The sequence below is a fragment of the Sardina pilchardus genome, chromosome 12, assembly GCF_963854185.1.
Source record: "Sardina pilchardus chromosome 12, fSarPil1.1, whole genome shotgun sequence".
NCBI lineage: Eukaryota > Metazoa > Chordata > Actinopteri > Clupeiformes > Clupeidae > Sardina > Sardina pilchardus.
This window is the reverse complement of record NC_085005.1, coordinates 10,523,741-10,539,052: the sequence shown is the minus strand read 5'-3', so window position 1 is coordinate 10,539,052 and position 15,312 is coordinate 10,523,741.

Sequence of the window (15,312 nt, the reverse complement as noted above, 5' to 3'; positions counted from 1 at the left end):
CGGTAACACTGCCCCAGTGCAGAGATAATGTATCAGTGTATTTGACAACAAACTTGATTTACTCTGCACAGATCCCCCATTTTTTTCCCCATTCATTTTAATTCATTGCATTTTAATCTGGATGCAATCAATGTGGTGGTCAAATTACCTTTGGAGATGGTTGGGGAATGTGATGCTCAGCATCACTTTAATGAAGTCTCCTGTAGGGCCTAGATGCTTCACATTGTGTGACTAAGGCCAGACTCAACCAATAAGCAGCTGAGTCATGGGCTTCCATTTCCCCTCATTCGGTGCCTTGCATTGCTTACTTGGGCTGAGTAAAGGTGATCTATCGAATATTACATCACCACCTTATGTATTCCTGAATGATGATTTTACGTTCCTGTTGACGTCCAAAGCATATGCTTACTGTACATCCCATTTACCCTATGCCTTGATCAAAAGCACGTTACAGCACACAGCGAAGGTGCACTTTATACGAAGACCTATCGGTTCTCCGAGAACCAAACGCATGGCCTCGGCCTTGTAAATGTCAAGCTCCTCAAATGTGAGCCCCGGGAACTCCTCACCTTGTCGGATCTGCTCCACTTGCCTTGCCTCCCGGTTCCATAAGGGAGGCCTGGGTATGTTTACTGGATGCCCGCCGGCCTGGGCCTGACACACGGAGTCAGTGCAGGGACCCCCGAACCCAGATGGAGCACTTCCCTGTTCTGCCGGTAGTTCCTCTCGCGCTCAACCTGTTTCTGCTTACCCCTGCGAGGGGCCTGGGGGACACGGTGTTATGATGACCAATCTGTACGTCTTCCGCTGAGGTTAATGCACATCCTGATTTGGACCGGAGGCGCGCCGGCCCCGTGCGCTCAGCCCCGTTGCCCTGCGAAATTATCCAGCTGACTTGAAGGGGGAGGAAGTGTGGAAGACGGAACCTTCTCAAGAGTCCCGGCAGGAGCAAGGCAATGAAAACATTTGCTGTGGAGATGATATCTCTTGAAGGATTCCTGACTGCTCATGACTTGCTTTGGCAAATAGCGTGTGCTTTTGCATGTAGGAAAAATTTATTAATTTGATGAGGGATTACGGATCAAATATAGCTCGTTTGGCAACGGTGTAACACAAAGCCTGCGATCTCTGGGCCGGTGGTGAGCAGAAGGAAAACGAAGAAGAAGAGCTGAATGAATATGAGCAACAACACGGCCGCCGTCACATTCTCTGTCAGAAGAACGGCCTAAAATAACAGTGACGTCTCCTGGGGGTGGGGGGGTGGGGGGGGGGGGGTGAATCGGCCAAACAAAAACACGCATACATCAAAAGCACCACCTTAAATAAACAAGTCCCCGCAGCACACATCTTGGCCGGCACGCCTCTCGGGTCTCTCATGAGAACGCGCCGGTCACTGTTGCTGAGGCAAAAACATCTCGCTGGGCCGAGGCTCAGAAGTCAAACCAAACACATGTCTCAGGAACCTCATCACTTGCTCGTAATTTATCAGAGTGGCGTGTACGTCGACGGAACACATGCATCCCAGGCACTGACAGCGAGTCCTGCTGAGATGAAAAGGCCAGTGGAGGAATTTGTTGAAGTGATGCTGGGGCTTCGGCATATTCATAAACGAGGGAAAATAGGAGCCACGCACACACACACACACACACACACACACACACACACAGACACACACACACACACACACACACACACACACACACAGACACACCCTTCCTTACATTCCAGTCAGGGAAACTTTGTAAATGCTTTACCATAGTTGTCAAGCCCGCATCCAAACCATTTTTTTTTACCCCAAATGGAAAAATACTTGAGTTTCGAGTGAGGAGGCCGTGAGGTGAATCCAGCAGTCTTTTTTTTTTTTTTTTTTGCACTCGAATTGACCCAGTTCACTTCGGCAGTGAGGACACCACAGGCTCTGGCCAGCGCCACGATTGTGTCCAATTAGCGAGTCGTAATTGATGAGGAGATCTTTCTGGAGGGACGCTCGCGAGCGTGTGTGTGTGTGTGTGTGTGTGTGTGTGTGTGTGGACGGCGCTGGAGTCCACGGTGCGCTCCAGACTTGGGAAGCGGCGGCCAAGCTTGTTCGCAGAGGCAGGGGGAGCCCGGCGTGGGAGCCAGCACTCACGGCTTCCTTCCCCCCCGAGGCGGCCCGACGTGAGTCACAGCTGAACAGCTCGTCGTCATTCAGACGTTATGGATCTGGACACAAGGCCACACTGACCGCCGCAGTTCTTGGACGGATGCCTTCTTGTTTCTTTTTTTTTTCTAACTGTGGGCAGCTATCCACCACTAGATGGCAGACTTGGTCAAGCCAGGCTGTCGTCGTTATGGCCAAGTTGGAACAGATATGGAGACTGGTGTTCATTATTGTGTTTATGCAGTCTTATGAGCCCTAAGTAACAGTTCTACAATCCCATCATCCATCTTTGGATAAAAAATGGGGAGTTTTGACGGGGAATGTCAGGTACATATCACTGTTGTTTGACACTTCCAGCTTTCAAAAGGAAATGGACAAATAATCCTGTTCACTTTGCTCAGCATTTGGGCAGGCGATGGAAACTCGATGTTCTGTCTCTCTTCACTGTCCCTCTCCTCTCTAACATCAACAAACCGCACATGCCTGATATGCCCAGGCTTTAACCACATTTCACAGGTAAATAAGCACTGCTGGAGAAATATTGGAGTTTAAGCCACATAACTCAATGATAACAAATTAGCCCCTGTTTCCTAACATAACGAGACTCTGCTGCCTGTTAATCACCGACCCCAAAGGATCATGGGATGAAAGCTCAGTCTTTGGCAAAAGTTGTCATGGTTACGGCAACATTTTGGGGCTACAGTATGCTGCAAATGCACTGCAACTGACTTTTTGGCCTGCTGACATCAGTTCAGCTCCTCTATATGAAAAACCAAACAGAGACAGAGCAGGGGAACATCTTTAGGAAAAGGCACATTCCTCCAGAAAACCCAGGCGAGTGTTGGAGGCTGTTGCTGCACACGTACGCACAAACACACACACACACACACACACACGCATACATACACACACACAGAGCCGCTCATACAAGCAGAGCCAGCAGACGTGCTCTCCTCCCAGCGGCTTGTATGGAATTCTATCCATAGGGATGATTTACTCCCAGGATACAGTTACAGACTCAGCCTCTGGAATCCTCCACTCCATCAGCCCTAGACACGCACTCACACACACACACACACAAACACACACACATGCACTCTCTCACTCCAAGCCCTTCAGTTGGTCCCTATGTTCATAGAGGAGCACTGGGAGAGCGGAGGTCTGAAGTCAGAGACGGATCACTGCAGTAGCAGCATGACGATATGGTCCCAGGGCTCTGCTTGCGGGGATTAACGACTGACCGCAGGACAGTGGTGCTGATTGAGCATCTTCCCCTCTGGACTGCTGCTTATCCACCTCAGACTAATTACTAGCTGCAGGGAGGCGGTCATGTCCCCCCCCCCCCGCCACCATCACCACCATCACCACCCCTCCTGTGTCTCCGCATCGAGTTGGCTGCTCACTGTTTGATTATCTATGGTGCCGCTGCAGGGATTAGTCACTCACATTAGTCATTGCTATTGGCGTGCACTGTGGGACCGAAATGGCCTCAATGTTTGCCGTTTGATGCATTTTGAAACTGAACTCATGTAAACAGAGCGATTTAGCCTCCCAGCAGCACGCACTGGACCTCGTGTTTGGATACAAATCGATGTCTGGGAATGGCTAGATGCAAAATTCCTCTGGGAGCGAAGGAGATTTAACTTAAATATTGTCATGGAATCAAAACAAAAGACAAATTGCTGCATGGCCTTGTTAATGCAGTCACGGGGTAATCCAAATGAACGCATTGATATCCCGCCCAAAAGGTCGTCATGGCGAGAGGCCTAGCTCCATAATCTGGTCCTTGCATGTGACATGTGCGCAGACCTCACAGGAGCCTGCAGGTTGTTCGAACCCCCATGTGGCCAATCACAGCCCAAGAGTGGTTATGTGTCCTCTGACAAGCACTTGTGTGTTAGACTCACAGGCCTGTAAAATAGCGTTGCCCCGGCAACAGTGTAAATAAACAAATAAAAGTGCTGTGGCACTTGCTGACTTTGCATTATTAGCAACATAATTATAGCTTGCAGGGAAAGGCACAAAAGTTTGGAGAAATCGGACATTCTTGGCAAGCTTTTCAGTCGGAGACGAGGACAAGGGCATGAGGAAAAATGGATGCTTTTCATTTTAGGCTGAAGGAACCATTCAGAAGCAGGACATCGATATTTAATTAAGGAATTTCATTATGATTTGTGCTTTAAACCCAGCTGTTTCACAGACCAAAAAACCTATTTTCCTAATCAGAGAAGACATTACTGTGCGGCAGTAGAGGCATTTAGCCGTTCTGGGTGAGTGTGAAAAGGTCAAGAGCTGACGTCTCACTATTTATGGTGGTCATTAACTTCCTAAATGGCCCATTCAAAAATTAGAAAAAAAAACTCCATCCAAACAATCTGTGATTAAATGCTAACAGAGTCTGAGGGGAGAGCAAGGACTTCTGAAGGACTTCTTAAGCTTCTTCTCACTTTGGAATGGGGAGTTATCACTTTGTTACACAAGACTTTAGCAATCTTAAATTGCATGTGCCCCAGCACAGTTCCAGGCGTTGGGAAGGGGAGGGTGAAAACTTTTCTCATTGGGCTACCTCCCTTCGCGGATTATCACCTCTGATTTACGCCGAAAAAACTCTCAAAGCCGTCTGATGAGAAAATGACTCCAGAATGAAAGAGGTGAGAGAACCACTTTTTTGACTTTACTGTCTCTGACAGTGGATTTCCAGGTTATCGCTTTTCACACATCCTACGCCCTCACAGCCTATGACATGACAAGTGAGAATGAAATCAGAGCACGGTGTCTTATCGCACTAACACATCTAGCCCTCCGCAACCGACTTGAACTTGGCGGCGGCTCAAAATGATATCATGCGTGTGCGGGGGCCGGTGGGGAAAGTTCTCATTTGTTTCAGACAAACAACCAAACATGACCTTGCCCTCGGGCCCAGCAGAGATGAGGCGAGCGTCTGGCAGGACGTCTCGCGCGGCGCGTTGCGTCTCGTGGACTCATGGAAAGTCCTCCACGGACATATCCCACCCAGGGTTTTTATTTAAACAAGCGCGCTCATAATTCAGTCTGGGCCCGCTTCAAAGAGACGGATCCTGGGCCCTGCCCTGCCGCCGGTGTCGACCCAGAAATCTATCTCCTCCGCACCGGCGTCCCCTCCCAGAGCAGTGGATCATGGGAAAGGTCAGAGGTCAGGTCAGGAGGTGGATCCTCTCAGGACAACTGCCTCTCACCTCGGTGGCGAGGATTGATGAGCGCCCTTTCGCCTGGGTGTGTTTTGTGCCGTTATTTGTTTTTGGTTCAGTTTTGGTTTGGTTTTAGTTTGCTTCTCCTGTCTCATTCTGGACCCATCACACACCAGCAATGATAATAAACACAGCGTTTGCCAAAGCGAACATAGCTGAAAAATAAAAACCAATTACATAAACAGACTCCTCTAGTTTGATGTTTAATTGCCACGAATTAAATCAAGACTTAGCCTGAAACCATTATCAACAATACTGAAGCTCATTGGACAACTAATAAATAGTATTCGAGGGCACATTTTCATAATGGCAAAAGCCAGATATGACGTAACTATGGAGAACATGACCGATTTTATTCCTGGAGCTGGAAAAAAAAAAAAGTAAAAAAGGAAAGTGGTCCTAAAACATCCAGATCCTGCCTATTTTAGAAGGGGAAAAAGAAAGGGGGAAAATGTGCCTCTTAACTCAGAGGTCAAAAGGTCACTCCCTCCTGTGCATACGTGCGCGGCGCGGGCCACATCTTGCTTCTGCAGTGAGTCGAGCGAGTGAGTGGGTGAGTCAGTCAGCCGGTAGCTCAGGTAGTTTATGGTCCCTTGAGCGCGAGGGTTCCAGCAGGAGTATCCGGATGAGTGTCCACTGCCAGGAAAAGAGCTGTGTCACTGGTGAAGGGGGCCAGCGAAAAGGGGGATGCGGACCTAGACAGAGAGAGAGAGAGAGAGAGAGAGAGAGAGAGAGAGAGTGTGTGTGTGTGTGTGTGAAAGAGAGAGAGAGAGAAAGACGGGTTTCCCGACTCCAGGGGCAGTGATCCACTCTCTCCCCCGTGCTGGCAGTCATATCGCTGGCTTCCCTGAAGTATGCGTGAGCTGCGTTTCTATCAGCTTGTTGTGCCGCTAAACACATTCCGTTCCTCTGAAGACGTTTTGGCTTCCGCGCCATCTCCATGGAAGATGTGGTGTGAGTGGATGACATGACCCCTGGCTTGCCGTGATATTTCACTTCCACTAATACACATTAGGTCAGATGTTTAAAGTAGGAGCTCGGTTGACATGGTTACTAAACGACTGACCTCAAAACAAAGACTGTTAAAGCTCACGAAGACCAATAACAACAGCTTGTCCCGTCTGTGAGCAGTCTTGGAGAAGACAATGCAAGTAAACGTTTTAGTGAAGCATTACTTGAAGATTTGGTCATCCTTTTTAGGTGAAACCAAGTGTGGAGGAAGCCTCACAGACTGTTTAATGGAGAAATTTAACTAATGCTTTAGCTCTTAATTGTAGCCTGGGGAGCTGTTAGCCCAGAAGCTAGAGGCCTAGCCAGTCTCCTATTAACAGAAGTTTGCTCATACCCCCAGCACAGCAGGAGCCTGCTGACACATTTGCTACCAACGACTCCCGCTCATTTTACCTTACGACATAGCTTACCATCAGTCTGAACAAATAGTCTGTGGCAGAATTCATTTGCTGTGCGTACAATACAGACTAACATTCAGCTTCAAATTTTACCCAAAGATCTGTATTCAAGTACATCATCACTTATAACTTAATTACATCAGCATAGTCAATGTATGTACCATATGGGTGCTCTTGTTTGACATTATCCTTGTAGCAGATTTTCTGGCAGTCACTGAAGCAGCAGATTAACTAAGACGGAGGCTTTTCAATAGACTTAGCTGATGTCTGATGTCTGATGTCTGTAACCGTATGGATGAAATGAAGGAGGGGCTAGTAGTGTTGAGTGAGTGAAACGGCAGACGCAACTATCTCCCATCTGGGCATGTCGGCGCTCCTTTAATGATGGCTATTGTCTTATGTCACCGTATGAAAGACTTCAGGATATAAAAGGCAGCCAGGTGAGACGTCATCTCGTTTTTACCGGCAAATTCTTGACATGAGCGAATCTGATAGATATTTGCTGTGCAGGAGAGAGCGGCTCAAAAGTGAACCGTTCCAACCAGAGCTGGAGCTCATATGAGGGCTTCAGTGGCATGTAAAACAATATGAAAAAAAAAAACCCAAAAAAACTCAAGCAGCAGCATTTTTCACCACCGCCTGAATCATAGCGTGTGTCGGGGCTCCGTGCCCGGAGTGGAAAAAACGAAGCCCACTGAGACAGCTTTCCGGATCCTTCCACCCACCCACCCCCCCCACACCAAAATCCTGGTGGGAAGGAGTCACTGCCTGAGCATCCTTCCTGGGGCTCCGGCTCCCCCGAAAACCACTCACGTCAGTCAGACACACCGGCCCAGATCCAGTGAGCGAGGTCGGGCAGTCGTGTTACTCACTAATTGCCTCACACCTCGGCCTTCTTGGACAAGGCAACACAAATTAAAAACGTACAATGGGAGTTATTGTTCCCATCACTTCTTACTTGGAGTGTATTCAAGCCTTTTAATCTCTTTTTTCCCTCTCTTCTGCTCAGCAGCAATGCATGCCGGCGTTTTTTGGGTTCAATCTGCTGAGGACAGAGAGCGAGATTAAGAGAGAAAAAGAGAGAGAGAGAGAGAGAGAGAGAGAGACAGATGGACAAAAAAAGGGAAAGATTTGGTGGGTGAGTTGGAACGGTTTTCTCACGAGTCACACTTTCCACATTGTCCAGAGTGTGATGAAAGTGTGATTCCGCGTGCCAAGCCTCTTACGCTCTGCGTGGCCGCAAAAGGCTGGATTTCTGAATGGCTACAAATGAATCTGGGGGTCCACGCTCCACATGTGGATCTCTTGGGGCTGCGGGGGAGTTTGGAGCACACGGCTTCGTCAGGGCTTTTTTATTGTTCTGAGAAACAAGACATGTGGATAGGAATGCACTAAAGTATACACACAACACATACAGTATATGCTAGATCTGCTGGCCTATTTGTCTGTGGCGAAAGCTGCTAACAATTTTGAGAGGCAGAAGCCTGTATATGGAGAGGAATACCAGCAAGCATGCAAATACATAGTCATAGACCCATTTGTCAGTCTGTGAGCTAAGCTTAAATATACAACATTCATCAACTGTTGTGTGGAAACCACTGAAAAGCAAATCCTGTTCTCTCTTCCCAGGCCACTTAAAAGAATCATCTGAACTGATGTGATCATTGCAATTAACTGCATGTGTAGCGTAATCCACCACAAACCAGAGACTCTACCAAGTCACACTCACTGCCATGAGTGTCAGTCAGCCAACCAGACCAGCGCTCGGGTCTTTGCTCAATGTGGAATCAATCTCCAGGTTATAAATTTGATCTGGTTGCTAACTTAAGCCTGCTTGGCTGACGTTCTGCTGAGGAAAGAAATATGCAGTGGTGAGTAGAAGTCTATACGGGAAACCCAGCGCACGCACGCACACACACACACACACACACACACACACACACCAAGACACAGCCAATCCCAAACCCCCCCACCACAACCACCGCCATCGCCGCTAGCTGCTCCGTTCACCATATAACTGCCCCTCTAGTTCAGGAGGTCTTTTGAAGAGGGCCTCCTCGATGTGTGGGATTGCTGATGACTTCTGACACATGTTGTATATTTCATTCAGTATATGTATGCAGTTTGACACGAATGAGCCATTAAAAAGAAGAGAAATGGTCTCCAAGTGTTGACAGTGACACGCCGATGCATTTTTGGTCCGGGTATAATGGCCGCAGGCCGAGAACCAGACTTCCGCAGGCAGGCGTCCGTGCCTCTTGAACCATAACAGGGTCAAACCCCTCATAAGGGAGATTTATGGATCAAATTTACAGCCTGCATGACAGAATGACATTTCAGGCCTTTGATCCACCTATGATACCGCTGTGTGAAGTGAAAGTTAAAAGTAATTTAACTCAGTCATCATGATATAACACATGAATTATGTTTGAGTATCGTGAATGTTTGACATTTTTTCACCAAACTGGTATTCTTGCAGGTAAGTAGCGTTCGTCTCATATTGATGGTGTTTGTGAAAAGAAAGTATGCAGTCCTCTGTTTTCAGGTTAGAGTCTCTTTGGTTATCAGACTCAGATTTATCAGCGCAGAAGGAGCAGATTCTTATGAACTTTTAACGAAACAGAAGAAAAGGGAATTGTCTATCCCTGTGCTGTTGGCTCACACACACACGCACACGCACACGCGCACACACACACACACACACACACACACACACACACACAAATGCCACCTTTGCAACAACTGCTCTTTGGTGAAGATTTACAGTTGTCCAGACATAAACATACGTTTATTACATCCACAAATCACAGCAATGACCATGGCAACAAAACCAGGACCGTGTCCATTACATCCACTGAACTGCTGGCATTGCAGATCCTCAGCAGCACTCACACAGGCATACACCGTGAGGCCACACACACACACGCACACACACACGCACGCACGCATGCAACACATGCCTTCGTCCTGGTAGCAGAGATTTGTGACGCTCATCCCCCACACATGCACGCTTAAATTATTTGGTGTGGAATCTCTCTGTTGGAAACATTTTTTTTCCTCTCTCCCGCTTTTCTGTCTCTTTTTCACTCACATTCTCTCTCTCCCTCTCTCTCTTTTCTCTCTATCTCTCTCTTATCTCGCTTTCTCTCTCTCTGACTCACTTTCTCTCTCCCCTCAGGCCATGTACTTCGTCTCTTTTCTGAAAAGTCTGATTCTCCTGCGTGAGGTGCCACATACTGAAGGTTGCCAGATTCGGCAGAATTATGTGCTCCGAGGAATTTCCTTTTGATGGCTCACTTCGAACATCTGAGATCCACATGAAGCCCAGCCGTCCCTGCATGCGCACACGCTCACACACACACACACACACACACACACTCTCAGACACACACACTCACACACACACACACACACACACACACACACACACACACACACACACACACACACACACACACACACACTCTCAGACACACACACACACACTCACACACACACACACACACAGACACACACACACACACACACACACACACACACACACACACACTCACAAAGGGGGAACGCGATCCGGACTCATCTACCCATAAAGACAGAGACATTACACAGATTTCTCGCAACACAGGTACTACACAATCCAAACAGACATCTACTCATGTACCTCATGATGTCCCCCACGTTTGTTATCTTTTCTCATATTTCTGGAGGGTTGTTTAAAAAAAAAAAAAAAAAAAGAAAGAAATCAGCTGTGGAGAGCTGCGGTCATGTTCTTGTCAGGCTGATGGTCGTAGTTTGACATGTGGGCATATGGTAGGCATTCCCTCCTAGTTAGATGTGGAGATTAGATAACTGGGGCTTTAAGTGATTGCATAGTTGTGTGAGAGCTGTGTGTGTTGAAGGGCATGTGAAGTCAGTCTCCTGCACTATCTTTCCTCATATCTCCACCTGCGAGAGGAGAAAGCAGAGGGAGGGGGCACAAAGGAGCCCTCACTCTTTAACCTTTCACCTTTTGTGACCTTTGCTCTGCCCTCCACCGTAATGGGTATTGCTTAGCGATAAAGATGAATAACGAGTATCACACCCCTGAACTTTTTTCCCTTGAAGCAGCAAGTCCTCCTGTAATCATGTAATGTACAGTACACCGCCACTTTCCCTCTCCGGTGGCTTCAAAGCCAAGAAGGGGTCATTGCCAAGGCAACCCAAACATCAAAACAACTTATCACCAAAACACATCAGAGTGTCACGATTCCACTAGACAAGTGTTCTCCTCCACTTTCCCTTTTTTTGCACTCTCCCTTCACTTTGTTTTGGGACCTCTCGAGGGTCTCCTGAGTCGGGGGCATGCATGCCTCAGTGTCATGGTTGCAATGTAATCAGATGACACTGGAGCAACACAATAATAATAATAATGATAATAATAATAATACATTTAATTTCTAATGCACTTTTCATCAATGATCTCAAAGTGCTACAGGTTAAAAACAAAAATAAGATGAGTTTAATGAAAAACATCGATAGTGAACATCGAAACGTTCGTCTTTTGCAATGCTGTGCACCGTTGCATTAAACATTTCTGTGCTGCTCTGGTATCTCTCATCAGTTTGCGCTGGTCCCCTCCAGCGGATGCACCAGTTGTTTGCAGAAGTGCATATAGGATCTACTCCTTTTTCGAACGTAATCCAATGACACTTTGTGTAATGTACATAGAATTGGTTAAGCAGGGTGTGGATCAAGTCCTCATTGTGGTAGTCCTGTACACTGAATTCTAGATTTTCCAGTGATATTGAAGTAATTCGCACAGTCTTGGTGCCCTGATGTAAAAAGACTAAATAGATTGTTTGTGTGGAAGAAACCCCACATGCAGTGAATAAATAGTCTAAATCTTCTCGAGTCGAGTTCATTTTCGAGTTCATGCGGAAAGAAAAAGCCTTAAATCAACAGGAAGTCACGAGGGCAAAGATAAAGATATGAGGAGGTGTTGATTTGACCTCCTCTGTCCCTGCGGGTCATTCGTCTTATCTCCTGTCTCTTGTGGTATGCTGGTCAAGAAGAAATACTCACAGCTGGACTCAAGCCCCTTCTGACTGCGTATACCTGCCTGTTGTCTGTCGTTACGCGGGAAGGGGAATGAATGAGTGATGGCTGTGGACAGAGAACAGGTATCGGGGGGGGGGGGGGGGGGGTGGGTGACGGACGACTGCTGCAACACGTCCCCAGCGGTCTGACCACTGCGCCAGATGGAGGGAGGGAAAGAGGGAGAGAGGGAGGGAAGGAGTAAGCATGCAGCATTGCACAACAGGGGAGGCTGTGGAGCGTTAGTCAGCTGGAGCAGCAGACAGAGTGGTCGAGGGACACTTTGTACTGCTCTCTTCCCTGCTGGACCAAGAAGGAGAGTTTCCATTCGACTCACACATACGCACACACACTAAGACAGATGCACATGTGTGTGTGTGTGTGTGTGTCTGTCTGTGTGTATGTGCGCACATACACAGACGGCTGTGACCGCATACATACACACACTCACACAGAAATGAAAGCATGTGCATGCAAGTAGACCACAAACACTCTATCACACACACACACACACACACACCATCAGCTCCAAGAAAGTCAGAGCTCTCGCGATGGTACTGAAACGAAGTCGATGCTTGAGCGTCTGGCTCAAGTGTGTGTCTGGCTCCGTTTGTCCCTCTCTCTCTGTCACCTCTCTCTCTCTCTCTTTCTCTCTCTCTTGTCCACGTGACTGGCACAGACATCATCGGTGCGCGCGGCCGCTTGCCAGCCGCTTCAGTCAATCAGAGCTCGTTGCGTTTTATGGAGGAGCCGATGAGCCTAGAAGAACCCGGAGACATGAGGTGCAGCGGTTACCTCACCTGCCTGGTATGACGGAGAGATAGCTCCACGCGTCACTCACAGACCCACTCAGGCAGCCCCAGAAATGGCCCCGCCAGCTGGTACCGGGCTACAAAAATGTCATCCGTCCACGCGCTTCTGCTTAAAGTCATACTTGTCCTTTACGAATCCAGACAATTATACATGCTGATGTCATGTAATGCTTCGTAAAACGACTGTAAGCCTGACCTATTACAGAAGCTTTGAAAAATCACCCACCATGAGGTAATACGTCTTGAGTGAATGTGACTGATATTAGCCTGTAAAAATTCCATATATATATTTTTTTTTTTTGGGGTCTTCAAAAACTTCAAAGCATTTACACGTGTGATAGGGCTGTTATTCAGTATATGAACAGACTTGGAAAAAAAATGCCTCGATTTAGAGAATTGGAATGTTTATAGAGAATCTTTCAGGATTTTTTTCTTATTATTTTGTTTAAAAAAAAATGTCTCAATGTCTAAAGAGGTTGGGAATGTTTATAGAGACTCAGGATTTTTTATCAGGATTTTTGTTTTCTTCATTTGTGTGTCACCTGTGTATCTACAGAGCGTGCATAACATCAGGCCACACTTTCTGAAGTCAGTCTGCATGGTTCACATGAGGCCAGACAGACATGCAGTGGATTCCCAGCGTCCCAGTAAAGATATTTATTCTTTACCAGTAATGCAAAGAGTAGGGGCTCCTGGAGCTCCTGCCACTTTGTACTCATTTCGAATCCAAGTAACACGCCCCATAAATGCACTTTTATGCATTTAATTACTACATCCACGGGTGCTGTCATTAAAAACATGACCAGTTGGGGAAATACACAAATGTGTAATCACACACCCACATGCATGCGCGTGCGCGCACACACACACACACACACACACACTGCCAGCTCAACACACTCGATGCCTGTTATGGCTACACTACATACCATCTTTATACCCAGGTATTTCTTTAGCCCCGGGGCTGTAGAATACTTTCCAGGCCAGCTACATAAACACAGCCTAGAGTTCCACTTTCCACTCATTAAAAGCCTGCATGCACACATGATTAATTCAGCATCGTCCACGTCCGTCGCCAGGCCCGGGCGGGCACACACTGACAAGTGCTGCGGGTCACACAGGAACTAGATTCCCCGCTGTGACTGAGCGAACCCTACGGAGACAGTTTCGATAGGCAGTCGCCGTTGAAGATTTGCTGAGCGTGTATCTGTATACCCCCAAGGTGGGCTGTCACAAGACGGCCATATTTCATCACACTTGCAGATTTATGTGCTCACTGAGGGCTAGAGCCATATAAATTAGTCTCTCCCAGTTGTTATGGGGGAGGACTGAGCAAACAGCTAATTTAGGGGGGAAATTTGCATCTAGGCCAGTGGGCTCGATTATGAAATACACCAAAAATAGAAGATAGATATATCACATATCAATATACTGTCCTTGCCCTAGATTATGATTGATATGGACAAAAATAGGTATGTGTTATGCCGGAGGAACTTCACATAAGTGAGTAGTCCCAGGTAAGGTGGAATTTCTCATTTTTTTCCGTTAAAAAATGTTTTGAGTGGAATGAAAATGAGTGTCACTCTTTCCATGAAGTGCCCGCGAGGAATGATAAAAAAAAAAAAAAGTACCGTGTAAGTGCTGTCCATCAACTTTTTATTTTTTTTATGAAAAAAAGTAATTTATCAGATCACCTGATATTGATGAAAGAAAATAAACCTCAGCCCTTGTTTTTCTAAAAGAACCTCTCTTATGACCTATCAATAACCCATACAGTTCTCTCCCCATTGCACATGTTACGGTGCAAGACAATTTCCCTCCAATTGCTGGATTAAAGGAACACCCTACCGTTTACGAAATTGGGTTATTCACCGTCTCACCTAGAGTTACGTGAACAAAATCATTTTCTATCTCCGTGCATGAATTGTCTTAGTCTAGCAGCGCCATCGCTAGCTTAGCTTAGCTTAGCTTAGCATAGTGGATGGAATCTCTTGTTGCCGGATAGCATGTCATGAGTAAAAGTGAACAAAAAAATCCTAATTACTTCTTGTGGCCTGCCTTCACAACAAGTGCAAATGGCAATGTAGATTAAGACGAAACAATTTCCTGACTTGGGAGAATATTGGGGCGAAGCACTGGTGAAACACCTGCTACTTGGTTGCAGAGATATCATGAGCACCTTGTCTCACTCGCCACACCACAGACAATCTCTGTGCCCAAGTAGGCCTATCAGTGCTTGGCCTGTGCCTCCATGGTATGGAAAAGACATTCCATTCACTATGCTAAGCTAAGCTAGCAGGGGCGCTGCCAGACTAAAACAATGCATGCACGACACGTAGACAAATCGTTTTTGCTGACTTACTGTATCTAAGGGAGACGGTGAATAACACTTATACAACGGTGGTGTGTTCCTTTAAATTGTGTGGCCAGGTAAATAACACTGATGAAAGTGATAAACTGTGTATTGTCCTGACAGAATCACTTCGATGCCTCCTCAATATGGCTCTGCTTGTTGCTCTAAAGGTGTCCCGCCCTCACGTCCTCGCGTCATGAGGAAATAATCACACGCTACCGCCCAATCAGACACAAACAAATTAAAACACAATGCATTCTTGCGAGGCTGAGGGAACGTCTGAATGGCTTTTTAGAGT